The sequence below is a fragment of the Gracilinanus agilis genome, chromosome 3 (genome assembly GCF_016433145.1).
Source record: "Gracilinanus agilis isolate LMUSP501 chromosome 3, AgileGrace, whole genome shotgun sequence".
In the NCBI taxonomy this organism is placed as follows: Eukaryota; Metazoa; Chordata; class Mammalia; order Didelphimorphia; family Didelphidae; genus Gracilinanus; species Gracilinanus agilis.
Window position 1 is genome coordinate 467,757,357 of NC_058132.1, and position 17,817 is coordinate 467,775,173.

Consider the following 17,817-nt stretch of genomic DNA (forward strand, 5'->3'; position numbering starts at 1 on the left):
AAGAACTTTTCTTCAAGTCCATTGCCACATTCAGTTGTTCCATTATAAAGTAATTATATAACAATTGATACTTAAGTGATGTTTAAAGGGGTTTGGCATGCAAGAGTCAAATGCTGAATATTTTGGAGGTGACATAGCATTGATAGAAACTCATTTTCTCAAAATGTTATGGGTCAAAGATGTAGGACAAAACCACCAAACTGAGGCTGCGGGTGGACAGGAGAGGAGAAAGAGAGCATAAATGGTAAAAAAAAAGAGGGTAGGAGATAAGACACTGGACACATTGTCATTGGCTTGGTGGTCCATGAGAAGGAGCTATGGCATTAAAGCATTTCAGCCAGTGGCAACCATTGGATGGCCTCTGTGGAGGCTGCTGCAAACAGCATTTACCAGAAGATGGAGAAAGGGTCCTTATACTGGCTGTGAATGGGACCAATAATGACAGCGCACCAGGATGCTCACACTGTAGGCACTTCTCCATTTCCTGTGGGTAGCATATGTTTTTAGGGACTAAGAATAGAACATTCTAGGGGGAAGAGAAGAAAAGAAGGAAAGTGGATGTCCTGGTTAAGGTGATACCAATCTGAGGCAGTGCTAATGAGATGAGAAAATGTTAACTAGGTGAGAAGAGTGACACCTCTAGAGTTGAAAAACAGCACCATCAGCTTGCCACAGCAGTTCTGCAGGGGAAAGAAACATTGTGAAGAAACACAACGAGTTGAGATCTTCATTTCCAACAAATTAGGAAAGGAGAAAGAGTTCTGCATTGAGGTCCATCAAATGTGTGACCTCTGTTATAGCCATTGATGTGTGAGCATGCACAGATGTGATGGGGAGGTTGGTGGTATAGAGGATTGAATGCCAGAACTGGAGCCAAGAAGACCTGAGTTTAAATACTGTCTCAGATACCTACTGACTGGGCAAATCATTAACCTCTGTTTATCTTAGTTTTCTCATCTGTAAAATGAGGTTAATAATAACACCTGCTTCTCAGGTTATTGTTAATATCATGAGATAGTTGTAAAGCACTTAACATAGTGCCTGCTACAGAGTAATCTATGTAAATGTTATTGTTGAGTCATGTCCATCTCTTCATTATGCCATTTGGCCATTTGGGAATTTCTTAGCAAAGATACTGAAGTGGCTTATAATTTCTTTCTTGAGGTCATTTTACAGATGAGGAAACTGAGGCAAATAGGGCTAAATGACTTGCCCAGGGTAACATAGCCAGGAACTGTCTGATACAATATTTGAACTCAGTTCTTCCAGACTCTAAGTGAAGTTCTCTGTCTGTTATGTTGCCTAGCTGTCCCATATAAAAGTAAGCTATAACAATAAGATAAGGGGCATGAGGAATGCTTTTCCACTCTCAAGGCTATCTTGGAGGATAAATTTTCTTTAGACTAAAAGAAAAGCAAAACAGAAGATTGGCTTCAATGGAAAATAAAGAAGAAAAACAATGCAAAGGTAAAAGGGAATTTTGACCTGTTTCAGGAAGCTAGAGGGTTGAAGAATTTGGCATAGAGGAAAAATTGAAGAAGTAATGAAAACTTAGAGCTAAGTTACAGATGTGAGGCTGTTTTTTAAACTCTTGTAGTGCAGAAGAGTTCAAATGGAAAGTGAGATCCCACCCAGTGATAGCTTCCCAAACTGATTGCTACTCACAAGGGAAGCAGAAAAATAGCCCCTAGCAGGGACAGTCTTAGCATGACGTCTCTAATGCTGTTATGGGCAGGAACCATGATGGAGAAAGGGAGAAAAGGTGGGAAGAGAATATCTACTTTCAAGCCCCAAACCTAGAGAACCTCAGGGTTCAACCTTATATATATTTTGATAGAATTCAACCAATATGATGCCAAGGGAAAATTCCCCAGTTATCTATAGAACCAATAAATAAAATAAAGGAATGTGGAACAGGGAAGTAAAGACAATATATAAGTAAGTAGGAAATTTAACTGTAGCAGTACATTTCTAACAAGAGGCTGAAATAGGGTGGGGGGCCATTATCATCAAACTCGTTTTCACTGGCTCATTGCTCTATTAGAGAAAAAAGAACAATGGGACATTTTTGATTGGTCTGAGAAGGTGGATATGTCCACCTCTGATTTTACTTCTGTTTTCTCTGTCAAGGAGAATGTCTTCACACTCATATAGATTGAACAGAAATAGTTAATAGCATCTTGATACCTGAGATGAGTAGGGAGTCAGTAAGAGGCCACCTCTAGTTGTCCTTGATGATGAGATGTCAAATTACAATGCAGGATGAAGGACATCCCTGTATAAGAAAGGAACTATATGATTATTCAGTCTGTATAAGTGATTTTTGATAGATCATGAAGCATAGGAGAGACTTGAAGGGCAGATGTTCTGATTTTCAGAAGTAAAGGAGAAAAAGAGAGAATGGAGCCTGAATACTACAACCTTGACAACAATTCCTCATAAAATTTTAGAGTATTATACTAAAAGTGTGGAGAGCATGTAGGAATAGAAGTGATCATCCCAATGTGTCACTTTTCCTTTAGAGTATATTGTGCCAGACTAGCCTTTTCTTTTTTACCACATGGACAATCAATAAACATTTTTTAAGCAACAAGGGCAGCCAGGTGATTCAGTGGTCAGAGTGTTGGACCTAGAATCTGGAAGACCTATCTTCCTAAGTTCAAATTTGGCCTTAGACACTTCCTAGCCGTGTGACTCGGGGCAAATCACTTAATCCTATTTGCCTCAGTTTCCTCATTTATGAAATGAGCTAGAGAAAGGGATGGCAAACCACTCTGGTATCTTTGCTAAGAAAACCCCAAATGGGGTCAAAAAGTGTCAGACACTGATGATCAACAACAAGAAACAATTATTTGCTGGGTGTGTAGCCCCTTGTTTTATGTGAAACCTCTCTTGATAGCCATAATTGCTGGCTTCCTCCCTACTAAAGTGGTCATATGTATGTTTTTATATATTTATGTAAATACATGTTTCTACTGATAGAATGTAAGCTTTTTGATGGCTGTAACTATTCACTTTTATCTTTGTATCCTCAAGTAGCAAAGTGGAACGGTGAATAGATCACCCAAGGGAAGAAAGCTACTTCTTTCCTCAGGGTTGTAAAGGTAATACTGAGGTTGTTGTTCTTTGGGCATTCTGTCATATCCAGCTCTTTGCAACCCTGTGGACTACAGCATGTCAACACTGTCCATGAAGTTTTCTTGGCAAGCTGACTAGAGTGGTTTGCCATTTCCTTCTCCAGTAGATTAAGGCAAATATTAAATGACTTGCCACACAACTGGTCACACAACTACCATCTGAGTCTAGATCTGAACCAAGGTCTTCTTGATTCCAAGCTCACCACTCCATCCATTCAACCACAAGCTGTCTCCAGTCCTGAAGGGTTGTGGCTTAGAAACCAAAGTCATGGGTTTGATTCTCAGTTGTGCTCATGACATCCTGTGTAATGTTAAGTAGGTAGTAAAAGCAGGAGTATTCTGAACAACATTTTCCTTACAGGTAAAACTATGATTTCTGGATGTGTACTGCATACTTCCATAATTCAGTCTTGATGAGAGAAAATAAGATAACAAACATAAGACATTTTTAGCTGTGAGCTATAAATATTACGGTGTCTCCCGGCTGCTCCCACCCATATACCATCCATGGATTTGCTTGTCTTTTATAATCTTCTGACTCTGTAGGGCTCTCTCCATCTTCCTACTCATCAACATTTTCCTGTTGTGTATCTCACTCTGCAGGGGCTTGGTCTTAGCTCCCTGTCATCTGGAAAAGAACTCAGTAAGTTTCTGCTTTGATATGTACATTAAATAAAAGTGTTGTCACATTTCTGAATGTTTGAATTTCACAGCTTTTGCATTTCACAGCAGGAAGCCAGTTTTAGCTAACATTTTCTTAAGTTCACACTTCTTTTCATCCAATGTGGTATAGTGGTAAGAGCCTTGGATCTGAAGTCAGGAGACTTGAGTTAGAATCCAAGCTCATTGACACAACAATATGACCATCTGTGACCATGGGCAATTTATTCCAGGTTCTTAAGTCTTAGTTTCTTCATTTGTATAGCCTATTTTAAGGAAAACACCTTGTGAGCCTTAAATCAATATATAAACATGAGAATAGCTGATATTTCATGGGTAATTAATTGCTATGTGCACAGACTGTTCCATGGTTCATAAACCTTACTTAAGCCTTTCTACTCTTGGGTTCCACATTTTTTCTTTTTTTAAAACTAGGCAAATGATGATAATTAGTGATTTATTTTTTATGGTAGTATATGTAACTGGTAGCTAAATGCTTCAGAATCTGGGTTTACAAAGACTAGGTTCAACCCCTGAAGCATCTTCTTTTAAAATATACCTTTGATTCATTTTGCTCCAAACTAGAATTTCTCTGGGAAAAATAGCATATTGCTTTATTATAGTTCATGCCTAAATGTTCAAAGATTTTGGCAAAATGATCCTGAGTTCTCACATCAGCATTCAAGGTAATAATAATAATAAATAATAATATTAGCCAACATTTAAACAGAGCATACTATTTGCCAGGAATTATATTAAATGCTTTGCATTCATTATCTTAATGATCTTCACAACAGCTCTGGGAGGTAGGTGCTATTATTATCCTCCAGAATTCTATCTTTGGGCTACCTACCCTGGTGTTATACAAGATTAATCTTCATTTCACGCCACCAAAAAAAAAACTCATAAAAAATCTCAAAGTAATCCAAAAACAATTTTCTTTATTTTCTGATGAGCTCCATGTTCCCTCAGGATCCTAAAGAATTCCCCAAACATTATATAATGCTACTGTGTGATTTAGTCTACTGATGGCATAGAACCAAATTTTGCAGTATTAGAGAGAAAACCCTTTTCAGCATTCTACTGAGATTTGCTTTCACCCAAGTGACTCAAGTGGGTATCTAGACAGGGCATCTAGACATCTACCCTAAGGGTTTATCTCCTAAAGGAAACACACTTGAAATTGATAGACATTGAACTCACCTTAATTCCAACAAATTTCACTTTACTCTAGAGAATCATATAAGTTTAGAGTAATACTCTGAATTTATAGTTTCTTAGATTTTTCTCAGAAGGAAGACTTGAGGTTGCAATCAATTACTCAGTCAGTATTTATTAAGCACCTACTGTGTTCTTCTAAACTGTATTAGACTCCGAGTACACAAAAGTGAGACAATTCCTGTTTTCAAGGAGATTACATTCTTCTGCCTTCTAGCTTAAACTGCTCTCTCAACTGCCTTGAATTGCGTGAATAATTTCAAGAGAAATCCAGAAGCCCCCACCATTTGGTATAGTTCTTTGCAGCCTTCTAGCTTTAGGGACCACAAAAATTTTCCTTTTCTTGCCATTATATTAATACTGTCCAGGATCTCTCCTTTTTTCTCTCTAGAAAAAGTTTGGGCCCCAGAATTCTCACATGGGTCATTTGATAATGAGGCAAGCCCAAACCTGTTCTGCATAAAATGTATCCCCAACTTGCTCTCTCCAAGAGACTAGATTCTTTAGCAACTTTTATTACTGTCTCTCTGTGCCTTAGGCCTAAAAACTCTCCTGGCTACTTGGTTCAAGGCAATCCTAGACCCCTATGAAAAAGACTGCAATCATTCACTTTATTCCCCTAATTCCTACCTTTGAAAGGGCATCTAATCTTAGTTCTGATGGTCTCTCAGATTCTATCAAGAGAAGGGAGAGAGTAAAAGTCTATAACTCTGCAACGGATTCCTTTTTATTAAACCTGCATTAATAAATAGCTCCATTGAAGTCACTGAGATCTGTCTTCAGTGAAATACAAAGAGAAATATACCATTCAATATTCCCCAATCTACTCTCTACTACTTCTTTAGGGAGAAAAAAAAATCAAAGGCCAAACGACTCACTACCTCATAAATATTTTAAGTTGATTAAAGAACTATACTGATTAGTTTTATTTCTAAATTATCTATTTCACTATATATATCTCTCAATCTATATCCAAATCATAAATATGGTAGGATATACATCGACTATCTTGAAACGTTTTCAGGCAGATAGACAAACCCATGCATGTTTATGAACATTTGAAAAATTCACTGTCCTCGGTGTTTAAAGGAAATTAGGTTAGGCTAAATAAGAACTTGGAACAGGATTTAATGAATGCTTTAATTTATCTTAGCTCTCTGCAATTTCTTTATTGTTGGGTTTTGATAGAAATCTATCTGGGAAGAAGAGGGAGCAGGCAGAGGGTAGGTGAGAACGTGAGCTCTGTAAGTAGTTTCTTTTATTTTCTTAGTCTTCTGAGATTTCGTGGATGAAAACAAGAGAAATGGCAAGAGTGGGAGAACAAATTTTCTAGACCTATTCATATTTGAAATATAATGTATTTTCAAATCTGATATGTGATGTTCTCCTTTGCTAGGTTTTTCATTTTTAATTATATTTTTAACTATCGTAGAAAGGTTAAAACAAAAAGCCAAACCATGATGATTGATTCTTTACTAGTCACGTTTGATATGAAATGTGAGAGACTTTAAGTAGGAAATAGAGGAAGCATAGCTACCTTATAAGACAATGAGAAAGAATTGATATGTATAGTAATATGTGGTATCTTAGAACAATAGGAATTGACAGATAAAGAGGATGATGAAAGAAATACAGGCTGGATTCAAAAATTCAATAACATTTTGAATAATTTCTATATCTTGAAAGCAATAATGAGTTTTTCTAAAGGAAAATCATGACATCAAATCAGAAAGAATAGAAAGATTGTTAAGTCTATCAAGTTTTTTAAAGAACTTTCCAATGGGGGGCAGCACAGCTAGGTGGCCCATTGTATTCATAGCTAATCCTGATGAAGGTACATGCTGGGTTCAAATCTGGCTTTAGACATATCTTGGCTGTGTGACCCTGGGCAAGTTACTTTACTCCAATTGCCCACCCTTACCATTCTTTTGCTTTGGAACTGACATTTCATATTGATTCTAAGACAGAAAGCAAAAGTTTTTATTTTAATCTCCATTGGGAAAAATGTGTATTACAGCAGAAAAAAAATCTATGAATTTTCATGTTAATTATCCTATCACTGTAGAATCTTTGTACCCTAGACATGGCAATTGTTTAACAAATGTTGAATGGATAAATGACAGTTTGTCAGAAATTTTCTAGTCTATCTCTCTCATTAAAAAAAAATTCTATGCATTGGAAAATGATCAACAAACTTGAACATTTTCACATACAAAAATGCAAGAAAAACAGGGTTTGTGAAATCATGATTCTATTACACTCTGTATAAATATATACATACACACAGACATACACTACACGCACCTGCATTAAATTGATCAGAATCAGCTAGATGGTTAGGGGATAGAGAGCGCTGGGTATGTGGGTATGGAATAAGGAGGGAATAAGTTCAAATCTGGCCTCAAACACTTACTAGTTGTGTGAATTTTGGGTAAATCATTTAATCTCAGTTTACCTTAATCCACTGGAAAAAGGAATGGCAAACACTCTAGTTTCTTTGCTAAGAAAACCCCGTGGACATGACTCAACAACACTAGGCTGATATAGATTATATCAGTTCTATCATGTAATATATATTTCCTTGTACCCTGTGTCATGACTGAAGACATATAATACACATATAATAAACAATTTATTCAGGAAAAAATGAACAATAGTGTGCTTTGATCTGTAATCAGTTTCCAACAGTTCCTTCTTTGGCTGTGGATAGCAATTTTTTATTGTTTTTTTTTCAATCATGAGTCCCTTGGGATTATCTTGGAACCTTGTTTTACTGATGACAGTTTATTCTTTCACGGTTGATCATTGTATAATATTTCTGTTACTGTATAATCTGCTATCCTAGCTTTGTTCACTTCACTTTGCATCAGTTCATACAACTCTTTTCAGGATTTTCTATACTCATCTTGTTCATCATTTCTTATAGTCCAATAAATAGTATTCCATTACAATCATATACCACAGCTTGTTAAGTCATTCCCCAAATCATGGATATACCCTCAGTTTCTAATTCTTTGCAACTTAAAAATGAGATGTTGAAAATATTTTTGTAGAAGCAGATCTTTTACCCCTATCTCTGATCTTTTTGGTATACAGATCTCATAGTGGGATTGCTGGGTCAAAGAGTTTGCATAGTTTTATGGCCCTTTGGGAATGGTTTCATATTACTCTCCAGAATGGTTGTATCAATTCACAATTCCACCAACAGTGCATTAGTCTCCTAATTTCCGCATATCCCTGTCAACTTTTATTAATTTCCTTTTTGGTCATATTAGCCACTCTGACTTTGATAAGTGTGAGATGGTATGTCAGAGTTGTTTTAATTTGCATTTCCTTAATCAATAGTGATTTGGAACATATCCTCATATGATTATAGATAATTTAAATTCCTTCTTCTGAGAACTGCCTATTCATATCCTTTGACCATTTATAAAATTGGGGAATGTTTTATATTCTTATAAATTTGGCTTGAAAGATGAGCCCTTTGTCAGAGTCACTTACTATAAAAATTATTTTCCCTCTTAAGTGCTGTTTCCTTTCTAATTTTTGTTGTAATGGCTTTATTAGTACAAAAAGTTTTTAAATTAATGTGATTGAAATTTTCCATTTCATTTTTCATGTTGTTTTCTATGTCTTTGATCATACATCCTTCCCTTATCTATAAGTCTGACAGGTAAATGCTTCCTTGTTTCCTTAATTTGCTTATGTTATATCCGTTTATTTCTATATCAAGTATTCATTTTGATTTTATCTTGGTGTATGATGTGTTATGTTGACCTATTCCTAGTTTCCATTATATCATTTTTCAGTTTTTCCAGCAGATTTTGTCAAATAGTGAGTTCTTCTCCCCACTAGCTTAAGTCTCTGGGTTTATCAAAGACTGGATTACTATGCTCATTAACCGCTGTGAGTTGACAACCTATCCTATTCCACTGATCTTCTACTCTCTGTCTTAGCCAGTACAAGATTATTTTGATGATGACAACTTTATAGTAAAATTTGAGACCTGGTACAGCTAGGTCTTTCCTTCATTTTTTCCATTAATTTCCTTGATATTTTTTAACCTTTTTACCTATTCCAGATGAGTTTTGAAAAATAATTTTGGGATAGTTTGATTAGTATGGCACTAAATAGGTAAATTAATTTAGATAGGGTCATCATTTTATTATATTGGCTAGGCCTATCCATGAAAACTCATTCTTACAGAGTATATTTCAATATCTGTAAGAGGTAGGTCAAACTTTCAAATATCATTCAAGCCCACAATAAATCATGATCAGTCACAGTACAAAGGAATACACAGACAAAAACTACTCTACGTTATCCCATATACTTCATAAAGATAAAAAGACAATGATAAAACCATTAAAACAATCTGTTAACTGTGGCTATGAAGAATAAAAATATACACTTGTCAGGGCAAAACAATAGAAAATTTGGAAAAATGGAATTTTTACTAATGAAACTCATTTTTTCACTCAAAAATACATAAAAACCATCTATAGAAAAAATCCACCTAAACCTATAAGATTAGAGCATGTTCATTAGATGTAAAATATTCACCAGAAATATATGATGGATGTTTTTACTTCCAATGAACCTGAAAATTTCAAACCCATAGAGAACATTTTGAACTCTGATAAATGTATTGATATACTAAGAAGTAGAATTATTTCAAAATTTCAGAATTTTTCAAATAGAGATTGAATAATGTGACATAACTTTGTATCATGCCACATGCCACAATGCCAAATGGTAACAAAAGGAAAAGAAAATCACCTCAAAGTTATAAACCTGTTTTAATGTTTTAGGCACTCTCCTAATTTAAAAACCTTTGAAAGCCATGGGCTATAGTCAAGTTTAGAAAAATGGACTGTTTGTTAAAGTGTCCCTAATATCCAATGTGATAAAAGTATAGTTTCATAATGAAGTTTAAAGAATATTGTCCAAATATTGGGACTGCAATGCCAAACCAGGCAAAGTAAGTGATTGCAGCAAAAGGAAGATATTGCATATTAGAATTTTTAAAAATATGCCATATATCTTGTTTATTGTATGGGATAACTTTGATTATTTTACTTCATTAATAATAATCACTACCATTTATAGCATTTCAAAGTTTGTGATGTACATTATAAATATCTTATTTTATCCTCTAAAAAAGTAGGTGTTATTCTTTCCTCTAATTTACAGAGGAAGAAACTAAAGCCAACAGAGGTTAAATCATTTGTTCAGGGTCACACAGCTAATAATTGTATGATATTAGATTTAAACTTTTGTTTTTTTAGTCATTTTCAGTCATGTCTGACTCTTTGTGACCCTATTTGGGGTTTTCTTGGTAAAGATATTTAAGTGGTTTACCAATTCTTTTCCAGCTCATTTTACAGATGAAGAACTGAGGCAAACATTAAGTGACTTGCCCAGGGTCACATAGCTGGTAAGTGTTTGAAGCCAAATTTAAACTCTGGAAGAGGAGTCTTCCTGACTCCATATCTGACACTCTTGCCACTGTGTCACCTAGCAGCCTTTGTTCCAGTTAGTTTGCAGTCTGGTGTATGTGAAAGGGACTTTATTAAATTCTAGAAATACACAAAAATGTTGGGAGGGGAAGACTAATTCTTGCTATCAAGGAGTTTATATTCTAACGAGGGAAATTATATTTACTTATTTAGAAACATACTAGATAGAAATAACATAGATACATAATTGATGCTAGGAAACTTTAAGCTAATATGGTAGCAACTTGGAGAGGGAGGGGAACCAGAAAAAACTTTCTGCAGAAGAAAGAAGGTAAGTGTGAAGATCTTTCTACCTTCTTCCTACTTCTTCTACATTTCTCAAAAACATGAATATGGATAGTTGAGGAAAATAACTTTGGTTGAGGTTGGTACTAGTGACAGAGATAAGGCTCTGAGAATGGATTAAGGAGAAACACTAGGACCTAAACTGTGGCTTTACATATCAAATTATGGGCTTGGTAGAGAGACAGAGACAGGGAACAAGAATGGGATAGACATATGATGCAAGTTAGTCTTGAAATGCAGCTGGAAATGAGACTCAACGTCAGAGTCTGGTCTCTCATTTATTTTAGTGCCAATATTCATATTGGATTTCTGTTTAATAATAGCTGATATTCACAAAATGTGTGTTAAGGTTTACAAAGTACTTTATTTACATGATCTCATTTGATGTTCACCAAAAAAAATGCTTCAGGGAGGCATTTCAGGGATGATGACAATGATGATGACGATTAACATTTATATAGCATTTTAAGGTTTGCAAAACACTTTACATATATTATTTGATTTGATTCTCACAACAAACCGGTGAGGTAGATGCTATTATCTCCACTTTACAAATGAGGAAAACTTCAACTGAGAGAGATTAAGAAAATTGCCCAGGATTTTAGAGCTAGTAAATGTCCCAGGCAGGATTCAAATTCATTTCTTCCTGATTTTGAGCCTAGTATTCTCTCCAGTGTCCCATACGTTTGAATAAACTGAGATTTAAAGGGAGTGTATATTGATGACTGCATAGATAGATAGTAATGATCAGAGACTGATTTAATTTCAAGTCCAGGCTTTCTACTTTGCCACACTGCCTTTCTAAGGTAGGCTAGGCAGAATAACCAACTAATGTCAATGGAATAGACCAAACAGGAGTCTTACACTCTTTGATATCCTTGTCACACCTCCCAGGTACTCTGAAAAAAAAGTTCAGCCAACATTCTTGTTCTGGAAAATTTGACTAACTAATTGGGAACAGCCCATCCATCTAGATTAGTGTTGTGCTCTAACTCCTCTAAACATGATTAGGATATACAAATAGACCCTGATGGAGACATTTGCTTTTTTATTTTTATTTTTTTATTTTTTAGAGATTGTAAAGGCACGAGTGTGCACAGGTAGGCAGCTAAGCGGTACAATGGATAGAGCACTGAGCCTGGAGTTAGGAAGTCTCATCTTCCTGAATTCAAATTCAGCCTCAGATACTTACTGTGTGACTCTAAGCTAGGAACTTAGTGCTATTTCCCTCAGTTTCCTTATCTGCAAATGACCTGGAGAAGCAAATGGCAAACCATTCCATTATCTTTACCAAGAAAACCCCAAATGGGATCACAAAGAGTTGGACATGACTGAAATGACTTCAGAACAATGATAAATAGTAAATTCAGTACCTACTTAAGATTCTGCTCTCTTCCATCAGTGTGGGGTTCATTTTCCCATTACTGTAATCAGTGCTAGCAGGAAGAGTGGGAACAGATATAAAGTATGCTGGTAGTGATCACATTCCTCAGCTATTCATCTCCTACTTCACCTGTGTCTCTCTTCAAAATGTGTCCTAGTTTTAAAAGTCGATCAAAGATGTGGATCAGAGATGTCATACAGAAGCCCTGGCTGTAAGGGCCTGGCAGCACTCCCAGGAGAGGATAAAACCAGATAAAAATGTAAATGTAAAATAATGCAATTTGGGAGCAAATAAATAAATAAAACTCAATGTAATATAAATAATGTTAATTTTTAGTTATCTGAGTCACATTTTGGGTAGAGATCCTTTTTTAGTATGGACTATCCTTAAACAGTTAATAGCTTGTTATTCTCTAATTGTATCAAAGGGAACTTCTTCAGGTTTTATAAAGGGTTAACAAAGTATAGACAGGTAATGTGTCCTTTGATTAGTATATCTATACAGCTCATCTTTCTTTAGCAGTTCTTTTGTAATTTCATCCTCTGGGCTACTAGAATAAACCAATTGATCAAAGGTATCCAAATATATTTCCCTCCCCTCCAACACGTCTTTCAAATCACTCCATGCTATTCATCTGATCAGGTACACTAGAGGTCTTTACCAGACAATACAGTACTTAATTAGCTTAACTACTTTGAGAATTATATATGCTTACTTTCAACATAGTCTATAATTCAGACTCTTTTCCTTAATCAATCTGAATACAGTTTGAAGTACTTGAATTTGTAGCATCTTTTCAAAGAATGGTTTATAGGTCAGAAATGTTAAAATGGATATAAAATTTTGTCTGTACACTATCTTTTAATTCATATCTATCCCAAAGGCTTCATTATAAACAAGTACATTTGAATATATAATTATTTTATCTGAACAATTGATACCTATGCTTGCTAAGTATGAAGTTTTTTTAAGCTTAAAAAGTTCTAGTTTTAAGACCTATCTTTGTCCAGACACACATTCTATGAATCTAAATAAATTCAGAACCATTACCTATGCTGTCTGTTGCTATGGATACAAACTCATGTGATCTGTAGATGTGACATAATTCAGGTATCTGCAGAGCAATATCACAGCAAAGGCATTAGAAAAAAATTTAAATGTCATGTGAAGCTGAGATAAAATAACCCCTAAAAAGGTTTAAAAAATCCATAGCAAAAAAATGAAATATCTTATCTTATTTTAGGAGGTATTGTTTTCTACAAAGCTATATTAAAACAAGTTTAGATATCCTATATATTTCACTTAATTTGTGTTTTCTGGAAGGTTGCCATACTATTTTGATACATAAAATTAGCACACTAATGGAGAAAGGAGAGAGACAAAGGAGATTTCTTTTAGTTATTTGTTTTAGTGTCAATCTGTTTTCTCTATAGCAATGTCAGACATATAAAAATGAAAGACACGCTAATATTACACATTAAAAACTCTAAAACTGTAAACTCCTAAAGAACAGAGACAACATCTATTGAAGGTGCTTTGAATGGCACTGTGCATGCTGAGTTTCTGTCGAGTTTTAAAAAAATGCCAAGAATATATAGTTCTTTTGTATTTGTAAATATGTAGAGAGGCAACAGAGGACTGTGGAAAGAAGGCTAATCTTGGAGGCAGGAAGACCAACAGTCAGCCAAGCCCTATTTCTAAAAATAATAGCTGTGTGGTGATGAACAAGTCACTTAACCTCTCAGTTCCCCAAGGAACTGTCTAGGAATATGTTATCAATGCATTTCTTTATTATTATTATTCAATTTTTTTTCCAAATTATATATTGATACCTATAGATGCATTTCTAAGATTACAAAAGGAAATTTCTACTCTATGAGTTCTCTGCACCAATGAAATCAAATTCCTGGGAAAGAGACAGACACAGACCGAGAGAGCTATATAAATATAGCTCGATGGAGAGATAGGGATCTATCTATATAGATACATGTATTTTTGTACATGTAAATAGATCCAGATATTGACATATTTACATAGATATATAGGTATAAGGGTAGATATATGTGTAGAGATAGATTTATAATAGAGATAGATTTAGATTTGTCTAGATAGCTGTAAATTGACAGATACAGAGGTCTAGCTACCTCTATATCTGTCTGTCTGTCTATCTACCTATCTATCTAATCCATGGATCCTTGGAAAACCTTGCTCTTAATTTTTGACTCTGAGGAATAATAATAATTACTTCTGCTATTTAGTAAAGTATAATTCCTTTTGTACATATGAATGTAGGTACTGACTTTTAATCATAGTCTAAAATTTTATGTAGGGTACATTTGGATAATTGCTAATTTTCAATGGCACAGAATTGAGATTTATTCTTAAAAACTTAGGTTTATAGAGACAGTGCTGTATGGTTTACAAAGTATTTTCATTTAGCAAGTATGATTTGACCTCCCTTCTCCAGAGTGAGTCTTGCTACATCTTTCTCTCAAGATAATGACAACGAACCCAGCAGAATTTATTGGTTGAGCTCTCAAGGACATTTTGAGCTCTATATTCATAGAATGGGGATTTGTTATTTCTCAGGCCATGAAAATAGCTTCTGTAATTGTATCTATCATAGTACATTTTGTAATGTATTTCATATGTGCTAAATTTTTGTGGCCTTTAAAGATGTTGTATAATTCCTACATTTTTCTGAAATAACGAAGTTGAATGGGGTCTGGGCAAAATTGTCCTCCTTGCTTCTGACTGATCTCATATAAATGTTGTACAACTGAGGAATGGAGCTTTGAGATAAGGAAGAATTCTCTTTATTGGTCACTAAATAGGGAGATCATGACTCGATGAATCTTTAAATGTGGATTTCTTCTTCCTTAGACACTTGATAAGGCAAGCACATCCCAGTGTGGACTGAAGAAAGGGTTTACCTTTCCCCCTACCTCAACAGAAATGGTGAAATGCCAAGCATATGAAAATTAAGCACATACTCTTCTTTCTAGAAAACTGAAACTTCATTTCCTGATTTTAGTTGAATGAGTAGTGATCCCAAGATGAAAATTTACCAACTTTTGAGGTCACTTTGGGAGTTTTAGAAGTTTGGGGATATTGATTTCCTTAGTCAGAATTAAGGAAGTGAGGAAGCCCTAGAAACTCTACTAGTGGTTTCCTTGGACAGATGACCACCAAGAGCATGAATGTAATTATTGGCATGACTTGGAAGAAGATAAATATCATGGGGAAGAGTACAGAGCCCATATGAAATATAAAAAAATGTCTATTTTACATCCCTGTGAAAGGATTTGTATTTAAATGAGGCTTAAGTATATGAATTTTGGTCAACACCCAACAATTTATAAATTATGCTCCTTTGATCTTTTTTTTAAACATTTATTAATATTCATTTTTAACCTGTTTACATACTTTATGCCCCTACTTTCCCCTTCACCCCCTACTCTCCCCCCACCCATGGCCGACGCACATTTCCACTGGTTGTAACATGTGTCCTTGTTCAGGGCCTATTTCCATATTGTTGTTAGTTGCAATGGTGTGGTCATTTTGAGTCCACATCCCCAATCATGTCCGCCTCAGCCCATGCATTCAAGCAGGTGTTTATCTTCTATGTTTCCTCTCCTGCAGATCTTCCTCTGAATGTGGGTAGCGTTCTTTACCATAAATCCCTCAGAGCTGTCCTGTGTCATTGCATTGCTGCTGGTACAGAGGTCCATTACATTTGATTTTACCACAGAATGTCAGTCTCTGTGTACAGTGTTCTTCTGGCTCTGCTCCTTTCGCTCTGCATCAGTTCCTGGAGGTCTTTCTAGTTCGCCTGGAACTCCTCCAGTTTATTATTCCTTTGAGCACAATAGTATTCCATCACCAGAAGATACCACAGTTTGTTCAGCCATTCCCCAATTGAAGGGCAATCCCTTATTTTCCAGTTCTTTGCCACCACAAAAAGCACAGCTATAAATATTTTCGTACAAGTCTGTTTATCTATGATCTCTTTGGGGTACAAACCCAACAATGGTATGGCTGGATCAAAGGGCAGGCAATCTTTTATAGCCCTTTGAGCATAATTCCAAATTGCCAGCCAGAATGGTTGGATCAGTTCACAACTCCACCAGCAATGCATTAATGTCCCAATTTTGCCACATCTCCTCCAGCATTCATTACTCTCCCCTTCTTTCATTTTAGCCAATCTGCTAGGTGTGAGGTGATACCTCAGAGTTGTTTTGATTTGCATTTCTCTAATTATTAGAGATTTAGAACACTTTCTCATGTGCCTATTGATATTTTTGATTTCTTTACCTGAGAATTGCCTATTCATGTCTCTTGCCCATTTATCAGTTGGGGAAGGGCTTGATTTTTTATACAATTGCTTTAACTCCTTGTATATTTGAGTAATTAGACCCCGTCAGAGTTTTTTGTTATACAGATTTTTTCCCAATTTGTTGTTTCCCTTCTGATTTTGACTACATTGTTTTTGTTTGTACAAAAGCTTTTTAGCTTAATATAATCAAAACCATTTAATTTACCTTTTGTAATTTTCTCTAACTCTTGCTTGGTTTTAAAATCTTTCCTTTCCCAGAGATCTGACAGGTATACTATTTTGTGTTCACTTAACTTATTTATAGTTTCCCTCTTTATATTCAGGTCATTCACCCATTCTGAATTTATCTTGGTGTAGTGTGTGAGATGTTGATCTAAACCTAATCTCTCCCATATTGTTTTCCAAATTTCCCAGCACTTTTTGTCAAATAGTGGATTCATGTCCCAAAAGTTGGACTCTTTGGGTTTATCCTACACTGTCTTGCTGATGTCATTTACCCCAAGTCTATTCCACTGATCCTCCCTTCTGTCTCTTAGCCAGTACCATATTGTTTTGATGACTGCTGCTTTATAGTATAGTTTAATATTTGGTACTGCTAGGCTCCCTTCCTTCACATTTTTTTTCATTATTTCCCTTGATATTCTTGATCTTTTGTTATTCCAAATGAACTTTGTTATAGTTTTTTCTAATTCAGTAAAGAAGTTTTTTGGTAATTTGATAGGCATGGCACTAAATAGGTAAATCAATTTGGGTAGAATGTTCATTTTTAATATGTTAGCTCATCCTACCCATGAACAATTAATGGTTTTCCAATTGTTGAGATCTAGTTTTATTTTTTTGGAAAGTGTTTTGTAGTTGTTTTCATATAATTGCTGTGTTTGTTTTGGTAGATAGATTCCTAAGTATTTTATATTGTCTAGGGTAATTTTAAATGGTGTTTCTCTTTCTACCTCTTGCTGCTATAATGTGTTGGAAATGTGTAGAAATGCTGATGATTTATGTGCATTTATTTTGTATCCTGCAACTTTGCTAAAGTTGTTGATCATTTCTACCAGCTTCTTAGTTAATTCTCTAGGATTTTTTAAGTAGACCATCATATCATCTGCAAAGAGTGATAGCTTAGGCTCCTCCTTGCCTATTTTGATACCTTCAATATCTTTTTCTTCTCTAATTGCAACTGCTAGTGTTTCTAGTACTATGTTGAATAATAGAGGTGATAATGGGCATCCTTGTTTCACTCCTGATCTTATTGGGAAGGCTTCTAATTTATCCCCATTG

General features: G+C 35.2%; 1 pseudogene; it reads left to right on the plus strand.

Moving 5' to 3' along the window:
• The first annotated feature begins 317 nt into the window (after positions 1–317).
• The window catches only part of LOC123241713, an 85,317-nt pseudogene continuing 67,817 nt past the window's right edge, over positions 318–17,817 (plus strand).